Raw genomic sequence first — 17,655 nt, 5'->3', positions numbered from 1 at the left:
TGATGTGACCAGGACAAGTGTTGTTATGTGGGACACACGAGTCACACAAACACTCACGCTCATGCGTACACACACGTGGAGTCATGCAAACCTCTGTACCCACAGGCAACTGCATAAATCCACTTGCACACAGGCTCCAGTTATTTCACACTAAACATGCTGGTATCATTTGGATTTGCTGGATTCTTCCAGCACGTGAACTGAGTGTTCTGCCCACACTGATGTGTGCTGCCTGGAAATGCTTGGGTTTTTCTTCCTGCCACTCAAAAGATGCCTTTCATGGGCAAAGGGAGTGACATAAATCAGGATGTGACAAGTAGCAGCAACACAGGAAACCAACACACAGCCCATAACATTAGCTGGGATGTTTTGCATTCAAAGAGATTCTTGTCATAAAATAATCACTGCTTCTAGGGATGCCTCTGGAAGTGGGGCAGCTTGAGTCCACTATAAAAGCCAGCCCAGCTCCTTGCTCTCCCATATACTTCTGTTGCCTTCTTCATCTGGGGAACCAGGTGAGTGTGAAACCCATTTTTGTTCTCTTCATTCTTCAAACTCTCCACTGCTATTAGTTCTGTTCCATGCCTGACTCTGCTTGTCATGGGAGAGGGAAGTGGGGAGAATGTTTGTCATGGGAGAAGGGTTGGCCTTTAAGGATGGAACTTCTGAGCTAGGATCTAGGCAGTATTTGGATACATCCCAGTGGCTTTCATTGGCCTCTCTCACAGTGAGAACAAGAATCCCTGAACTGTTTTCATTTCCCAGCACTGCATGTACATTGGTTTCCTCATATTGTGATGCTAAGCTGCTCCTCACACATCCCCATGTTCTGCTTCCTCCCTGCTCTCCCCAAACAGGTGCACCTCCATCCCTGAGACATGTCCTGCTGTGACCAGTGTGTGCCATGCCGGCCCTGCGGCCCGACCCCTCTGGCCAGCAGCTGCAATGAGCCCTGTGTCAGGCAGTGCCAGAACTCCACCATCGTCATCCAGCCCTCTCCCGTGGTGGTGACCCTGCCCGGACCCATCCTCAGCTCCTTCCCGCAGAACACCGCCGTGGGCTCCTCCACCTCCGCTGCTGTTGGCCGCATCCTCAGCTCTGAGGGCGTGCCCATCACCTCGGGGGGCTTTGACCTCTCCTGCATTTCCAACCGGAGCTGTGGCAGAAGGTGCCCCCCCTGCTAAAGATGCTGGTTGATGTTCTAGACAAGGACCTCCAGGAATGCTGAACATGGCACTGGACAGAAGAACAAATGTTGTGGTGCTGTTTTTACCCTGCAAGACGGACATGTAGTGGCCAGTATGGCATCTCTGTCAACATGGAGAATGTCTACTGATAATCTCTTTCATTCATTCTTCCTGTCTAATATCATTCTTGTCTTTTCCATTCAGAGATCTCTGTTAGTACCCCCAAAAATACTCCCTGAGTGACCTGCTCATCTCCCTAAAACTCCAGGCTGGGAGTCAGGGCTCTGTGGCAATGCTGCCATAGGAAAGGGGGACAGATTCCTGTCAGTTTTTGCTGCTCACTGCACAGAGAGCTCTGCTTGGATGACATCATTTCTCTCCTCAAACTCATTAAACTCTTCTGCATCCCTCAGTGTTTCTTTCTGCATTGGTGGTTTTTTTTTTCCCCCTATAAATTCTAGAGATTGCCAAAGGTGAAGGGGATATTTTTGGTGACAACAAGCTAGGGAGACTGCATCACTCCCCAGTTTATTGGAGGTCAGTGCACAGTGCAGACCATTATTTTTTCAAGCACCCTCTCTTGAAGGAGGGGAAGATACTCCTAGATGTTCCTCCATCACCAATGACCAGCAGTCCTTGCCTTGCAGTGTTTCTCCTTTCAAAGGTCACCTTGACCCGTGAGCATGTGAGTGGAAATCATGATACGTAAAATCCACAGGAGAGGGTGAATTGGGGGGGTCCAGCGATGCCAGAAGTCCCACACAGTTTGGGGAAATCTATTCCTTTGTCTTTGGGAGGAGCAACGTTGAGAACAGAGACTCAGAGAAAGTGGTTTCTAAAGGCCATCAAGAAAAGGCAAAGTTTACTTTTCTTGAGGCTGGCCCTCTGTCTCTATTCCACTTTCCCATCCCTTCCGCTCACCCATCACAGAGGGTACAGATTCCCTGTGTGGTCCTAGCAGCCTTCTGCAGAGCTTCTGGCCCTGCCCTTAATTTTGCCAAGTTGCCTATGGTTGAGGGCTTCCACAGGGCAGCAGTGCGACCAGCTACAGAAGGACACACATTGGAGCCCCCAGTCCCTCTGAACTCAACCCTTCCATGGGTGCAGCAAGGCCCACGACAGTGACTCATGCCTAAACACTCGCGGCTCCTCAGTGGTGTCATGTCTTCCACAGGCATGGAACTGTTCTGCTCAGGCTCAGGAACTGAAAGGCCTTCAACGTGCCGCAACCCTACCCTTCTCCACTGAAGATTCCGTGTGAGAGCTGATATTCCCAGCTACATTGGGACATGGCCATGAGAGTGTGACATGTTTCTGCACTCTATTGGATTTTTGTACTTCCCATAGTCACACAGGGCGTGCACCAACACAAAGACAGGACTCACTCTTTCCCCAGACACCAAGATCCTTTCATATTCCCTGCACACCAGGAATGAAATAACCCTTGTGCTCCATGCAGTGTCACTGCTCCCCACACACACACCTGCAACTTCACAAAGCAGCACACCCTGCAGATCTGTTTTGTGAGTGCTTTCCTTTCACACACATTCCGTGTAATGCCAGCAGCACAGCAATGGCACTGAAAATCATTTCTACATGACGTCAGGATGGCAGCATCCCTCCTCAGGCCAGCTGTTGTATCAGGCAGTGCTGGCTCAGGTGGGATCACAACACAAAGAGCATCAGAACCAAGGCAACCAAAGCCCAATGCAACCATAAAGAGTAACTCTGGCCTGGTCCCTGGCCAGGGGTCTCTACACAATAGCACAGCATCCCCCGTTGCTCTGCTGCAGGTGTACACCTCTATGGCCCAACCTACTGCTTTCCTCCTGCCCTGCCAGGATCCTTGAAGGTCCAGGGCATTCAAAGGATGGAACTTTCAGGAAGGCTTTGGCTGGATCTGGCCTTGGCCTCTGACAGACAGGGAACTGTGCTGGGACAGGACAGACAGGCAGAAAATGCCTCTGGTGAGTGAAATTAGAGGGAATAGAGATTATTCTATTGGAGGTGATGCAGATGTAGGAAACTATCATGAAAAGCACAGTGTAAGGACAATGATGACAACAGGAACCATAAAGCCCAGAATAAAGCCTGACGGGATCCCCACAGGCCAGCCCCAGAAGAGGCCCCTCATCCCAGTAGAAACTGACAGTGATATTCCTGGTACCCAGCCTGTAGCCAGGCAACAAGGACCATCTTGAGACCCACAGGTACTGATTGCTCCCTGCTGTGACAAAGGTGAGGCCAGGGTTAGGGGAGACATGGAGCAGATAATGACAAACAGGAGCATGTGACAGCTGGGATGCTCTGTTGAGCCCAGAGAGTGCATTGAATCAGAAAAGTCCTGTTCTCCTTTGCCATGGCCCTGTGCTTTCAGAAGGAGGTGATGTCATAGGGAGGTTGTCCAGCTCAATAAGAGCAGCAGCAGACTTCACACAGGATGCCATTTCCTGGTTTACGTGGTGCTCTCATGGCCTCTGCTGATCACTGCTGGAATCAACGTATCTCCATCTCCTCTCTCTCTCACTTCTTCCACAGACACAGGTATACAAATTTGTCCATCATTCTCCAGGCATCCATTTCATCCATTCCTTACCCATGAGCCCTCCTGTAAGAGAAGTAAAAATCACAGTCTCTGATGTAGAGAATTTTTGTTGTTCCATACTTTTCCTCTCTGTCTCATACCTGGCCTAAAAATCCTGGGGTTTCTCAATCTTAACACTCAGAAGAAGCTTCTGTGAGGGAATGGGTGTAACAAAATCCAGAAATTGAGAAGGCAGTGTAAGTGGAAACAGCCACACAGCCCGTATCATTAGCTGGGATGTTTTCCATTCATTACATGGGCTACAGAGCATGGTCTCTTTTGTCTATAGCACTCCCAGGTCTAGAGCAGTGCAGGGCCATCATACTAACAACAAAAGTGTCCTCTCCTCTCTGGATCAAGTCAAGAAATCCTCCTAGCTCTCTGAGACATGCCCTGCTACGAACAGTGGGTGCCATGCCCATCCGATGGTTCGACCTCACCAGCCATCACCTGAAAGCAGCCCTGTGTCAGGCACAGTAAAAACCATACTGTCATCATTAATCCCTCCCCATGATTGCAGCCCTGCTTGGCCTCAACGTCAGTGCATACCTACAGAACACCTCTGTGGGAACCTCCACCTCTGCAGCAAAGTCTCCATCACTTCTGGGTGCTTTGATCTCTTCCGAATTTCCAGACACTACGATGGCAGAAGGTGCCCACCATGCTCAATTCCCCATTTTCTACCCTTTTCTCTCTTTTCCTTGTATTCCCTTCTTTTGGCTGTATAATTTCCCCATAGCCAACCTGAGTTCTATGGGACCAACACGAGGATTGCATTTTTAAATCTTGACCAGGGGGGGATGTGCACAGATTTTTGGCAGCTCTGGTGCTGCCCACACAACACGGCCCTGTGGAAGAAAACTCATTTCCCTCTTCAGTGTCACTGATGTTACCTGCATCCCAGTCCCAGCCTCCATGCGATCTTTTTAATAGTGATCTCAAGTTGCTAGGATTGAAGGGCAGACCTGGACTGCACATGATAATGTGAGGATTTCATGACATGGAAAGCATTCGTATGGAAGAATTACTACTAGAAAAGCATGCATCATCTTCTCTGCTCCTCCCAACCCTGAGATTTCTACAGGGAAGGAAATTCTTAAAGAAGTGCAATAGCACCATTTAGCTCTCCAGAAAGGAGGCCACTCTGGGAAGGCCTGCAGGGAATTTGGGCAAGTGTCAAGAACAAAGAAGCAATCTGCTTGGGACTGCAAAGCTCAGATGAGTTTCAGACCACCTGCTTAAAGCCCTCAGTGCACAGCAGAGCACACAAATCACAATGCAGCATCTGGTCTCTGCACAGCCCATGCAAAAATTGATGGAGAGGAGTCCCAGATGAGGGTCTCTAACATCACTTTTCATTCCTCTCAAGCCACAGCCATCGGTCCCTGCCGGAAGAGGACGCTGGGCTGCAGATCTCTGTGTGCACAGGGAAGCAGCGCTGCCAGGAGAGCTGAGGGCCCCTTCCCCAGAGCTCCGCCTCCAGCACACACACCTCCTCCCTCCCTGGGGTTGTTGCACGGCCAAGGAAGCTCCCTGCACCAGGGTGTCCTGCACAGCACAGAGGTACAAGGCGCTGTCAGACAGCTTGACTTCTGCCAGCCGCAGCAGGCTGTATTTCCCGGTGGTGTTCAGCCACGTGGTGAAACGGCCGTTCTGCTTGGAGCCTGCTGCTGCCTGATATGTGACCAGCTGGGGAGATTGGCCTTTCTTCTGCTGGTACCAAAACAAGCCAGAAGAACCAGCTGCCTGGTATGTGCAGGTGGTCTGGAAGGTGTTTCTCTCCTGCACTGTGACCTGTCCTTCTTGCTGGCTGACAATGGTCTGCCCCACGGCACCTGGAAGAAGAAAGCAAAGGTGAGCAGCTCTGCAGGGAAGGTTCCAGGCTGCTGACACGGAATGGATACAAAGCAGCAGGAGAGAAGGCTCCCTGTCCTTTGTCCAGCAGAAAGCTGTTGAGGTCTGGGCATATGAAGGTGGTTTTGGAAGAGCTCTCAGCTTCTGGTCCCAAGCAGATCCTGTGCTGTGCCCCTGCTGAGAGGAACAAGGGGCATTCTGTTGTGGCTGTGGAGGGTGAGCGACCCATGGAGCTTCTGGGAAAAGATGCATTGTGTTTCTTCAGTCCTGTCAACATAAAGGGCTCCTAAGTCTCTCAGTATAAACAAAGCTGAGTTGAATGGTGACAAGTGTGATCTCTGGCTGTGCTGACAACCAGGAGAACACAGAAGACCACAGCCCATATGCATCAGTCAGTATCCCCTTAATGCTGTGTTTATGAGATGTCACTCATGTCACTGCTGTGACTTTGACAGAATCTGCTTCTTTCTCTTGGAAAGGCTGAAATGTGGGACTGCAGGGATGTCTGTGATCTCTGGAGGTGGCAGCTGTTGGGCCAGAAGAGAAAGGCAGAGAGAGAGAGAGAGAGAAGGGAAAAGAAAAGCAGGAGAGGATTCTGAGTTCTCTCTTCTCCATCTTCCCTTGTCATTTCCAACAGCAGCAGTATCTTGAGAGAAGTGGTGCAAAGCCACAACAGTCAGTCAGTATATCATAAAGCCCAAGCTTTATTGTTACTCAGGAGCTGTTTGCCACAAAGCCCAGTGAGGCTGGTGAGCGCTTTGTGGGGAGAAGATGGGTGCCTTGACTAAAAGCCAGCACTTACCCAGCAGTTGTCCCAGGAAGGCAGTGAGGACGAGAGAGCTGCGGTGCATGCTGAGACCGAGCCTCCTGTTTGTGAGTGAGCAAGAGGCAGAAAACCACCTCCCAGCCCCAAGACGACAGAGCTGCCGGAAATGACTCTGCTGGCTGCACAGGCAGGGCACTCACTGCCATAGCAACACCCACAGGTAACAACACCAGTTCTCTTATAAGCCCGAAGCTCAGAGCCAAGCCCTGTTCCTCCTCTCAGGCTAATCAGGACTGCGGTTCCCCAGTGCAAGCACACACCTTCACCCACTGGCTCACAAGCACTCCCACAATCACAGCCCATCAGTGTGAGCACGGGCCCTCAGCTCATCCAATACCCCTGCCTGGAGCCTGGCATCCCTTACCCTGCATGTGGTCTCCTCCTTTGCTCAGGATTGGCCAGCCTGCTGTTTGCTGGCCAACAGATGCGTGCAGTCACCCACTCCTCTCACACACATCCCCACACTCGTGCTGATCCCTCAGACATTGCCATGGGATCTCAGCCTGCCAATCCTCCTCTCCCAGGCTTTGTGTTTCCTTACCCACCTCTCTCCCAGACTTGAATACTCTCCTCCCAGTCACTGGTTTAATCCTGATGTGCTGTGGATGTTGTTTTGGTTGCTGGCACCCAGATCTCTCCTGCACAGCAGTCTCAGCATCTACTGGCCTCGACCTTGAGGTGCTCCCACATGAGAAAGAGAGCACAGTTTATTTCAGCGCTGCACAGCCAAGTCAGGGCTTATTAAGGAGACAGGTTGGGCAGTGGTGCTCAGGCATAGGGCTCATCCCAGCAGGTGTACTGACTGGAAATTTGTGACCTCCCTCCTCTGCACTGTATCCCCTTGTTCCTTTCTGCAACCTTTTTGTGACACCCTTGACCTTTATATAAACATTCATTAAAATGTCTGCACAGCCCCACGAGTCCCTCAAGAGCATTCCTTCTCTTTCTTTTCATCTTATTGCTTGTGACTCAGAAAGCTTAGGCTCAATGACATCAAGCCTATGAGACGTAGTTCCCTATATGTCCATCAGTTAGGGTCTGAAGAGTTCTATCTCCCTCGTCTCCCTTTTGAATGACCTTAAGAATGACCCTTACAGACTGGGGTCATTCTGTACTTTGTCTATCAGTTTCTTTTACTTGTAATTCCATTTAAGCTCATAAGGGACTTGATCCATAGCCTTCAAGAACCAGTAGCCCTCACAGCCAAACACGTTACAGTGGCCTCTGCTGAAACTGCACCTCACTGCCAGCGGCCCTGAATCCCCTCACACAATCACTTCGCCTGAGAATAGAGCTACTGTGGGGATCGCTTGAAAGTGTCTGTGACCTCGACATGCCGTGTTCATGAGGGTGTGCAGCTGGAACGCCTTTCTCCGGAAGATGCCGAGCGGCGCGAGGGACGCGTTCCATGTCAGCACTGCCAGCTCGGCGGCGCCGGGAGGGAGGAGCGGCAGCGCCCCCTGCGGGCCCGGACGGCACTGTGCCCCCGCCCCGCCCCAAGCGGTTCGTGCCCGGCCGCAGCCCCGGCTTCGCTTCCCGTGCGCCCACGGCGCAGTAATACAGCGCCGCGTCCCCGAGCCGGGGCCGGGCGAGACACAGGGCGCTGGAGCGGCGGTCTGCCGACACCCACAGCTGCCCCTCCGGGTCCGGCACCTCCTTCGAGCCTTTAGCTGTGCTGACGATGAATACGAGTCCTCGGCCCCGGAGCTGACGGTACCACTGGATGTATTCATATGACTGTATGTTGGGGTGTGAGCAGGTGATGTTGATGCCGGTGCCCTCGGTAGTCTCTGCCGCTGGCTTCTGCTGCACCTGGGCTCTGCTCACAGCCACTGCCGAGAAGAGAAGCAGCAGCAAACTCAGAAAATCCATTTTCTCTCCCAGAAATTTCATGCAGGAGGAGAGAGAGGTGCACGAGGTCAGAAAGATGCCAATCGTACAGAGGCGTTCGAGGCCCCTCAACCCCCCGCAGCCTCGCAGTGCGGCCCCGCGCACCCAGCAGCACCGCGGCCCGGCACTGCTGCATCCCGCCCCTTCGCCGCCCGCGCCGCGCTGCCCCCGCCAGCCCCGGCTCTGCTCCGCCCGCGCCGCCTCCTCCTCCCCGCCGCCGCCGCCGCCAGCTCCGCCCCGGGCTGCTCCAAACCGCCTCGCTGTCTTTCGGGTGTCTCTTAATGCCATGTACAACATCTGCTTCAAGGGACATATCTGAAGAAGGAGCAAATGGAGTGCAGTTGGTCAGTAATTCCCTGAGTTCCCTTTCTCGGTTCTTCTACATGTTTCAGATGCATGTTTTTTTGTTTTTTTTGTAGCTACATCTTCAACTCATGGACACAAGTATGTTCAACTGGAACAAGATTGCCGTAAGGATTTCTCCCTTATAGGGAATAATGTTCCACTCTCCAAAACTCTGAGAAGAGATTCAGGGAACTGGGAGGCCTGGGGACGAGTCTTATTCATGGGAACTGAGGAAAAGAAGCATTCAGTATTCCAGTGTTTTCCATTTTGCTTCTCACCATTTCCACTGCCTCGCAGACCAATGAGTATACATTCTCCTCAACCAGAGGAGTTTGCATCCCTGTCAGACACAATAGAGGCAAGTGCTCACAAGAGGAAACAACGTTCAGATGCATGGGATATGATGCAGTTATCTGAGAACCCCATTCAGGAGAAATTCGAGAGAAATTTCAGTTTAGGACAGTGGCCTAACAGCGTTCCTAGTGATGTGTGGTACAGAGAGAGACTGTGAAGAGAGGGAATTGTAGTGGGAGCCTAGCAAAAAACTTTGAAGCCATTGACCTTGACTAGACAAGCCTTGCATTTAGCAAAGGAGAAGCTCTTCCCTTATCCCTGAGGAACTGCAGTAATGGAATCAGCCTGAGTGCACCATGCCCAGCTGTGCTCTGTGTGTCACAGGGTAAATGTCAGAAACAGAGTTCCATCATAGATGGAGAAGATGGAGCTCTCTATGGAAATGTTCTGCACAGTATGATTTGGGTAAATCTACTGGTTGTGTCTGATGCTGAAGAAAGATGGGGTTCCCAGCACCAGAATGAAGCTGTGATGTATTTTCTGACACTAGACCTCTTACCATTATATCTTAATAAATCCAACACTTAATTTCACACTTCGTTGATGTCCTTCCTTTGGGGACCTGGAAAGGATCCTGAACAACTTCTGCTCCCGTATTCTCTCCCCAGGGCAAAAAAGGAGGAGGCAAAAGAGGCTAGCAGAATTTTCCTGAGAGCAGCATGAAGTGGAATAAAGTCACACCCAAGAACTGGGCTACTTTTTGCCAGAAGGGCCCCAAGGAGCCCCTACAGAGTGACTCAACATGACATGACATTGTCTTTGCTGGACTCTTCCAGTGCAGGAGCTGAATCTTTTGTCCAAACGGATTTATGTTGTCCAGAAATACTTGAGTCTCTCTTTCAGCCATTGTAAGGTGCCTTCAGCAAGGACTGAACGTAGCATAAAGCTGGAAATGAAAGTGAACAGCACAGGTAAACAATGTGCTGCCTATGCCTGCGATATTTTGCATTCAATTGGACCTTCTCAGAAAATATTCTTGTTCTTTCCCCTCAGAGATCTCTACTAGCACCCCTCAAAACCAGCCTCAAGTGACCTGCTTGCCTCTCTACAATTCTTGGTCAGGAAATATGGGCCCTGAAGCAACATTGCTGTAGGAATGATTCTTGTCTGCTCCTGCTGCTCCCCACACTCAGTGTCTACTCTGGGAGTGATTTTATTTCCTTCTTCAGACTCATTAAATATTTGCAGCACCCTTTATTGTGTCCTTCCCTGCTTCTGAGGAAGAAGGGTGGCTTCTTCTTAATCCAACAGCAGTGGCAAAAGCTAACTGGACATAGCAGTGGTTGTCTTAGGATAAGAGAAACAAGAAGATGTAATGTATGCAAAGGAACAGTTGAATCTGGCAACTGCCAAAGCATTTGGTCTAGGCATGTTTTTGAGAGAAAGATTTTCAAAGCATGGCAAGTGTGTGTTTCTCCCTGTGGGGAGATGTAAACTGATGTGCACCTGCAGTCAGATCTCCTGCACTTCAGCCAAGCCTCAACAGTGCAGAAGGGCTGCTGCTGGGAGGTGTCAGGTGAGGATGCAATTGGGGAATGATGGCAGGGCTGGATTTGAATGCTGTTGCTGGTAGGAATGTCCCAACCATAGCATTCTTCAGCACAGTGTCTTGCTTGGCCCAGTTGTTCCCAGGATGAAAGAATCCACAGGTTCCCTGTGTGTTGCATTTCCTGCTGTTTTCCACCTAGAGACTTGCAGTCATACCTTCTTTCTGGCCACTCCTGGCCACGCACACTTCAGGTACAGGTATGCACTCATCACTCATGCACACACATGGCTGGAGAGGCAGGGGCTGAGGCCTTGTGGAGCTGACTGAGGAGACACTAGGAACCTTTCTGGCAGATCAAGGCTGCAGTGCTCCGAGCAGGACAAGGCTCCAGATGAGCTGCCAGCACGGTTTGCAGATGTGCAGATATGGCCCAGTGGGAGGAGCCCAAGGAGGTCATGCAATTTCCCACAAGGCAATGGCATGAGGAAGAGAATTGAAACCCTGCAAACCAGCCCACCTTCCTGAAGCAATTGGAGCGAGTTGGGATGGAGAAAAAGAGGAAGACATGGCAGACCTGCATGCAGGGAAGCCCAGGCCAGCATCACTTGCCTGAGATGGATCCATCTCAGCACTTTGAGTCCTCTGCCATCACCCACTCATTCCTGGCCCAGAAGAGCTATGGCCTCTCAATCCCAGCACTCAGAAGAAGCCTGCATGACGGAATGGTTGTGGCAGAAGCCAGAAAATGAACAAGCAGCATGAAGGGAAGCAGCCACACAGCTCATGTCAGTGACTACACACCATTCTTCACAAGCACCACAGAAAATTGTCACTTCCATGAAGCTGTGCCTGGGCCTGGGGCAGTGCAGGGTCTCCATTAAAGGCAGCTCGATTCCTTCACCCTCTAATCAACATCTCTCACCTCTTTCTTCCTGGTATCCACGTGAGTCTGAAGCCCTTCTCCCACGTCCTTTTCTGATCATGCCTGTGTGGGGCTTGGCTGAGATGGATTTTCCACTGACAGAGACAGAAGCCTCATTGCATCTGGCCAGGCTTTTCACATCACACCTGCATAAAGTGAAGACAATCTTTTACCCCTTTCTTCATTTCTCTCGGGCCATAAGCATCTTCCTTTGGATTTAAGGCTGAGATTCCTGGGATTGTTAACTTGGAGGAGTCAAAGAGGGGATCATATCAGTGCTTATAAATACCGAAAGGGAAGGTGTCAAGAGGATGGGACCAAGAACTTTTTATAGTGCCCAGTGTGGGAACGGGCACCAACACTCTCACAGGAATCTCCATCCGAACATGGGAAAGGACTTCTTTACTTTGAGCATGAAAAAGCAGAGCACTGGAACCAGCTGCCCAAAGAGCTTTTGGAATCTCCTTCTCAGCAGATACTGAAAACCCACCTGACCCCTTTGATCAAGAGCTGCAATGACACTGTGGCAGAACTCCACTGTCACACCTGTGCCCCCTCCTGTCCTGGTTCTAGATGTGGTTCTATCTGCCTCCTTCCACAGCTCCTTCCTACAGAATACTGCTGTGAGATCCTGCATCTCTGCTGCCGTTGGCAGCATCCTCAGCAGTGATGGAGTCCCCATCAGTTCTGGGTACAGTGAACTGTCTTGTACTTCCACATGCTACAGCAGCAGATGGTTTCCCGCTGTTCTAAAGACACTCATGAGAGCCCAGGCAAGGTTCCCTCTGACTCCAGAAGATATGAGGACTGAGTTCCTGGCCATTGATGTCAGAAAGGCTGAGTGTCCAGTGCTTTCTTCTAAAAACAGGGCAGCTAGGGCTCACTGGAAACAAAACTAAAGTCTGATTTCCCCATCTTCTACTCTCTCTTCTCTCTTTCCTTTCTTCTGTGCATGTAGACTTGAACACCCCAACAGCCTTCCTGGACTTCTGCTGGCTGCTCTCCCTTTGTAGGGCAGTCAAATAAGTTTTCTGTGGAATCTCCTCAATAGATGATGGGCACAAATTTCTGTCAGCTCCTGGTTCCTGTTTACACTGACAGAGCTCTCTCGAAGTGAGATCATTTCTCTCTTCAGAGTCCTTACAGTTTGTTTGTATCCCAAACTTTGCCTCCACATGATCCTTTTTGTGGTGGACTCATGTAGCCAAGAAAGAAAGGCAATCTTTATTGTCAGAGGATAAGCTGAGGACATGAAGGGAGACTTTCATCCTCTGGAGAAATGGAGAGATGTGATTTGATAAATGGTGAACTCCGTGGAGAAGCAGTGGGTTGGATGGTTGCCGTCAAGAGGAAATGTCTACCCTGGCTTCTCTGACAACGTGTCCTGTGTCTAACATTTCTCTTTACTTACTTTTAACATTGATTCTTTTAATAATCCCTTTTCCTCAAAGATTTCTTTTAGTAAGACCTACAAAGAGTCTGGTCTGACCTAATTTTGATTTTTTGCACCGCCCTTTGCTGCAGCAACAAAGAAATGGTCCTGTGATACCCAGGCAGATTTATCTTCTGATCATAAAAATGGAAATGGGACAGTCAAGTCTTCTGGGGGCTTCAGTTCATTCTTCTCTTCTGAGACAGGTAAAGGAACTATCAACAGTCCATGGAACTACACAATTAACTCTTTAACTCCCAGTGCACTACATGATTTTATGATATGGAACACAGATAATAGAAATTGTAAAACCATGACTGCCCCACTGCACTGAATCAGACTGGCTTCACTTGCCTCCTCCAGACCTAATCAATTCTAGAGCTGAGGCACTGGCCTCACCACTGCAATTCTGCCCTATGAATCTTTGAGCCTTTAATCACAGCACTTCAAAGAATTCTTTATTAGAGAATGGTCACATCATAAACCTGGAAATGAAAACACAGCACTGTAAGAAATCAAAAAACCAGCCCACATAATGAGAAGGGACATCTTGCATTGAAAATTAGCTACTCACAAAATTATGGCCTATGAAAACGGTGCCTCTGGACCTGCAGTGATGAAGGACCAGTATAAAAGGCAGCCCAGTTCCCATCTCTTCCACCCTCTTCTCTTGCCTTCTCTTTGTTGGGAACCAGGTAAGTGTGAAGCCCTTTTTTCTCCTCTTAAATGAATAGAAATGTTATCAGATAGTGGAACTCTATACTGTGAGAGAACATGGAGAGATTATGTCTGCTCAGGGAGTGCTTGGAACACCAGCTCATATGGCTTTAGATTTATGCACTTTAAGAGACTCTTGCACGGCCATTCAGTTCTTTGTGGGTCCCTGCATAATGAAGAGATGTGACCTCCTTTCTCAGCCTACTCCTCTAACCTTAGCAGTTCCCTTGTCTTCTTTGTGAGAGGCGACCCAGGCTGCCCCTCACATACCCACATGTACTACTTCCTTCTATCCCTCTCTCCCAGGTGCACCTCCAGTCCCAAGTCATGTCCTGCTACACCCAGTGTGTGCCATGCCAGCCCTGCGGCCCGACCCCTCTGGCCAGCAGCTGCAATGAGCCCTGTGTCAGGCAGTGCCAGAACTCCACCATCGCCATTGAGCCCTCTCCCGTGGTGGTGACCCTGCCCGGACCCATCCTCAGCTCCTTCCCGCAGAACACCGTTGTGGGCTCCTCCACCTCCGCTGCTGTTGGCCGCATCCTCAGCTCTGAGGGCGTGCCCATCACCTCGGGGGGCTTTGACTTGTCCGGCTTGGGCAGCCGCTCCTGTGGCAGAAGGTGCCCGCCCTGCTGAAGCCGCTGGTCCCGGAGAAATTCTCCCAGAAAACAGGAACGTGGTGCTGGATCAACAAGACATCTTCAAGCCCCTGCATTCAGATTACCTGACCATCCTCAGCTACTCTAGGAAGTACTGGCAGGAAGAGGCATGCCTGGGCTTCCAGTAAAGCTGGCTCATGCCTCCACATCTGTTCCTCTCCCCACATACCTACCTCCTTCTCCAGTTTTTCTTTCTATTTCTCTTTTTCTTTTTTTCTGGTTTTTTTTTTTTTTTTTTTTTTTTCTTCTGTTTTTCTGTTTTTCCCTGTGCCCCTCTGATATGTGAGGTTCCCCAGAACGATCTCATCCAGTGCTGGAAAATAAGGCAGAAGTCTTGCATGAACTCAGTCTTTGAACTTAAACATGGGATCAGGCAAATCCTGCACTGTGAAGCCTCCTCTGAGGGTGATTTCATTTTCCTCTGTAAACATTCATTAAAGATTTCTGCATCTCATTTGAGCATTTGTTGCTTATTTCCACTGTGTATGGCCCCCAGAACTACCCAGGGAGAATGGCTCTGCTCCTGGGAGGTATGAGAGGTTAAGGAGATCCTTCTCCATTCCTATAAGAATGGGATGATGTGATAAATGAAATAGAAACAGAAATGTGTGGAGCTCTCTAGGGTGTCCAGCACAGCTCCTGCTGTCAGTTGTGTTGTCCTGCCAACCTCAAACATGGGTGTGTTTGACTCACATTGGCTTCAGTCAAGAGCTGCTGCGGACGCAGTGCCCGTTTCTGTGGAGAGCTCAGGGCGGCGCACCCCGGTCAGGATGGAGTTTGGCGGCCATGCAGGCAGCGCCCCCTGCGGGCCCGGACGGCACTGTGCCCCCGCCCCGCCCCAAGCGGTTCGTGCCCGGCCGCAGCCCCGGCTTCGCTTCCCGTGCGCCCACGGCGCAGTAATACAGCGCCGCGTCCCCGAGCCGGGGCCGGGCGAGACGCAGAACGCTGGAGCGGCGGTCTGCCGACACCCACAGCTGCCCCTCCGGGTCTGGCACCTCCTTGGAGCCTGTAACGGCGCTGACGAGGAATGCGGGTCCTCGGCCCGGTAGCTGACGGTACCAGTAGACGTAGCTGGCTTGTATGTTGGGGTGTGAGCAGGTGATGTTGATGCCGGTGCCCTCGGTGGTCTCTGCCGCTGGCTCTTGCTGCACCTGGGCTCTGCTCACAGCCGCTGCCGAGAAGAGAAGCAGCAGCAAAATCAGAAAATCCATTTTCTCTCCCAGAAATTTCATGCAGGAGGAGAGAGAGGTGCACGAGGTCAGAAAGATGCCAATCGTACAGAGGCGAGCGCGGCCCCGTCCCCCCCGCGCACCCAGCAGCACCGCGGCCCCGCACTGCCGCATCCCGCCGCTCCGCCGCCTGCTCCGCCCACGCCGTCTCCTCCTCGCCGCCGCCAGCTCCGCCCCGGGCTGCTCCAAACCGCCACGCTGCCCTTCATGTCTCTTAATGGCATCTGAAGACATCTGCATGCAGGAGGGATGAGTTCCACCTATCATGCATAAGTTTCAAAAAAGATTCTCAGCTTATATTCATTACTTATGTTGCACATACACAAATGCTTTCCCACACAGTATACAGATATTCCATACTTCCACATAAAATCACGGACGTAGGGTTCTGCCACATAGCACACATTCCACATTTTTGTGCTGGTGGTCCTACAACCCTCTAGGATGAAGTCATTACACTTCCTCCCTGTGTTCACTGCATGAACCCCATGTCCAACAATGCTCAGTTAGCTCTTGGCCTCACTCACACAATACTTGCTTACAAAAAATGAGCTGATTCAAAGCAGAACTTCCCTCACCTACTCCATACAAGATGTTCAGCATATCACCGTTATGTGGTTGGTACAAGGGCACAGCTTCTTCCTGTTACCTAAACAGAGTTCAGTGTATCCTTCAAGGAGCATTGGCAAGCTGAACAATAGTGCCACAACTGGCATCACTAGGAAAAAAATAGTTTAATGTGAAGGTGGTCGATGAATGCTGGCAAAGAATTTCTAGAGATGTGGATGATGCCTCATGCTTGTCAAGGTTGACAGACATTTTAATAACACTTTCATGAACATGCTTTTCCTTGTGGTTAGCACTAATGAGGTCAGGTAGTTGAAGCTGATGATATTTGCAAGTGCCTTCCAATTCCTCTCCTGTCCATTAGCTCTGTTAGCAGGAAGACAGAGATTAACAGAATCTTTTGGCACCCTGAAGTGCCCCTGATGTGACCAGGACAGCTGTTATGTGGGACACACAAGTCAAACACATACTCAACTCCTCCTGCACATATGTGGACTCTGTACCCACAGGCAACTGCATAAATCCACTTGCACACAGGCTCCAGTTATTTCACACTAAACATGCTGGTATCATTTGGATTTGCTGGATTCTTCCAGCACATGAACTGAGTGTTCTGCCCACACTGATGTGTGCTGCCTGGAAATGCTTGGGTTTTTCTTCCTGCCACTCAAAAGATGCCTTTCATGGGCAAAGGGAGTGACATAAATCAGGATGTGACAAGTAGCAGCAACACAGGAAGCCAACACACAGCCCATAACATTAGCTGGGATGTTTTGCATTCAAAGAGATTCTTGTCATAAAATAATCACTGCTTCTAGGGATGCCTCTGGAAATGGGGCAGCTTGAGTCCACTATAAAAGCCAGCCCAGCTCCTTGCTCTCCCATATACTTCTGTTGCCTTCTTCATCTGGGGAACCAGGTGAGTGTGAAGCCCCTTCTTGTTCTCTTCCTTCTCCAGAGTTCTGAGCTCAGCAGAACTCTCAGCTGCTATTAGTTCTGTTCCATGCCTGTTTCTGCTTGTCATGATCGAGAAGTAGGGAGAATGACTGTCATGGGAGGAGGGTGGTAAATAGGTGGGTTATGGGCCACCTATTGGTCTTGGCCCCAGTAACCTTCATTGGGCTCTGTCAGGATGAGACCAAGAATCCCTTGGACATCCCTAAGTTCCCAGCACTGCATGTGCATTGATTCCCTCATAGTGTGATGCTAGGCTGGTCCTCATGCATCCCCATGTTCTGCTTCCAAACAGGTGCACCTCCATCCCTGAGACATGTCCTGCTGTGACCAGTGCCAGCCGTGCCAGCCCTGCGGCCCGACCCCTCTGGCCAGCAGCTGCAATGAGCCCTGTGTCAGGCAGTGCCAGAACTCCACCATCGTCATCCAGCCCTCTCCCGTGGTGGTGACCCTGCCCGGACCCATCCTCAGCTCCTTCCCGCAGAACACCGCCGTGGGCTCCTCCACCTCCGCTGCTGTTGGCCGCATCCTCAGCTGTCAGGGCGTGCCCATCACCTCGGGGGGCTTTGACCTCTCCTGCATTTCCAACCGCAGCTGTGGCAGAAGGTGCCCCCCCTGCTAAAGGTGCTGGTTGATGTTCTAGACAAGG

General features: G+C 50.8%; 4 pseudogenes and 2 gene segments (V, D, J or C); 4 read left to right on the top strand and 2 right to left on the bottom strand.

The window, feature by feature from the left end:
- The window catches only part of LOC128091739 (feather keratin Cos1-1/Cos1-3/Cos2-1-like), a 90,480-nt pseudogene extending 88,888 nt beyond the window's left edge, over positions 1-1,592 (top strand).
- Positions 1-17,655, bottom strand: part of LOC128091707 (T cell receptor alpha variable 4-like) — a 149,450-nt gene that overhangs the window by 33,338 nt on the left and 98,457 nt on the right.
- LOC128091722 (T cell receptor alpha variable 1-2-like) overlaps positions 1-17,655 on the bottom strand; it is a 103,122-nt gene that overhangs the window by 42,634 nt on the left and 42,833 nt on the right.
- Positions 237-1,192, top strand: LOC128091718 (feather keratin Cos1-1/Cos1-3/Cos2-1-like; annotated as a pseudogene).
- On the top strand, positions 13,890-14,392 carry LOC128091717 (feather keratin Cos1-1/Cos1-3/Cos2-1-like; annotated as a pseudogene).
- On the top strand, positions 16,620-17,630 carry LOC128091720 (feather keratin Cos1-1/Cos1-3/Cos2-1-like; annotated as a pseudogene).

This window comes from Tympanuchus pallidicinctus, unplaced genomic scaffold, assembly GCF_026119805.1.
Source record: "Tympanuchus pallidicinctus isolate F22 unplaced genomic scaffold, pur_lepc_1.0 scaffold50, whole genome shotgun sequence".
NCBI classification, from domain to species: Eukaryota; Metazoa; Chordata; class Aves; order Galliformes; family Phasianidae; genus Tympanuchus; species Tympanuchus pallidicinctus.
This window is presented reverse-complemented; position numbering and strand designations above follow the sequence as displayed.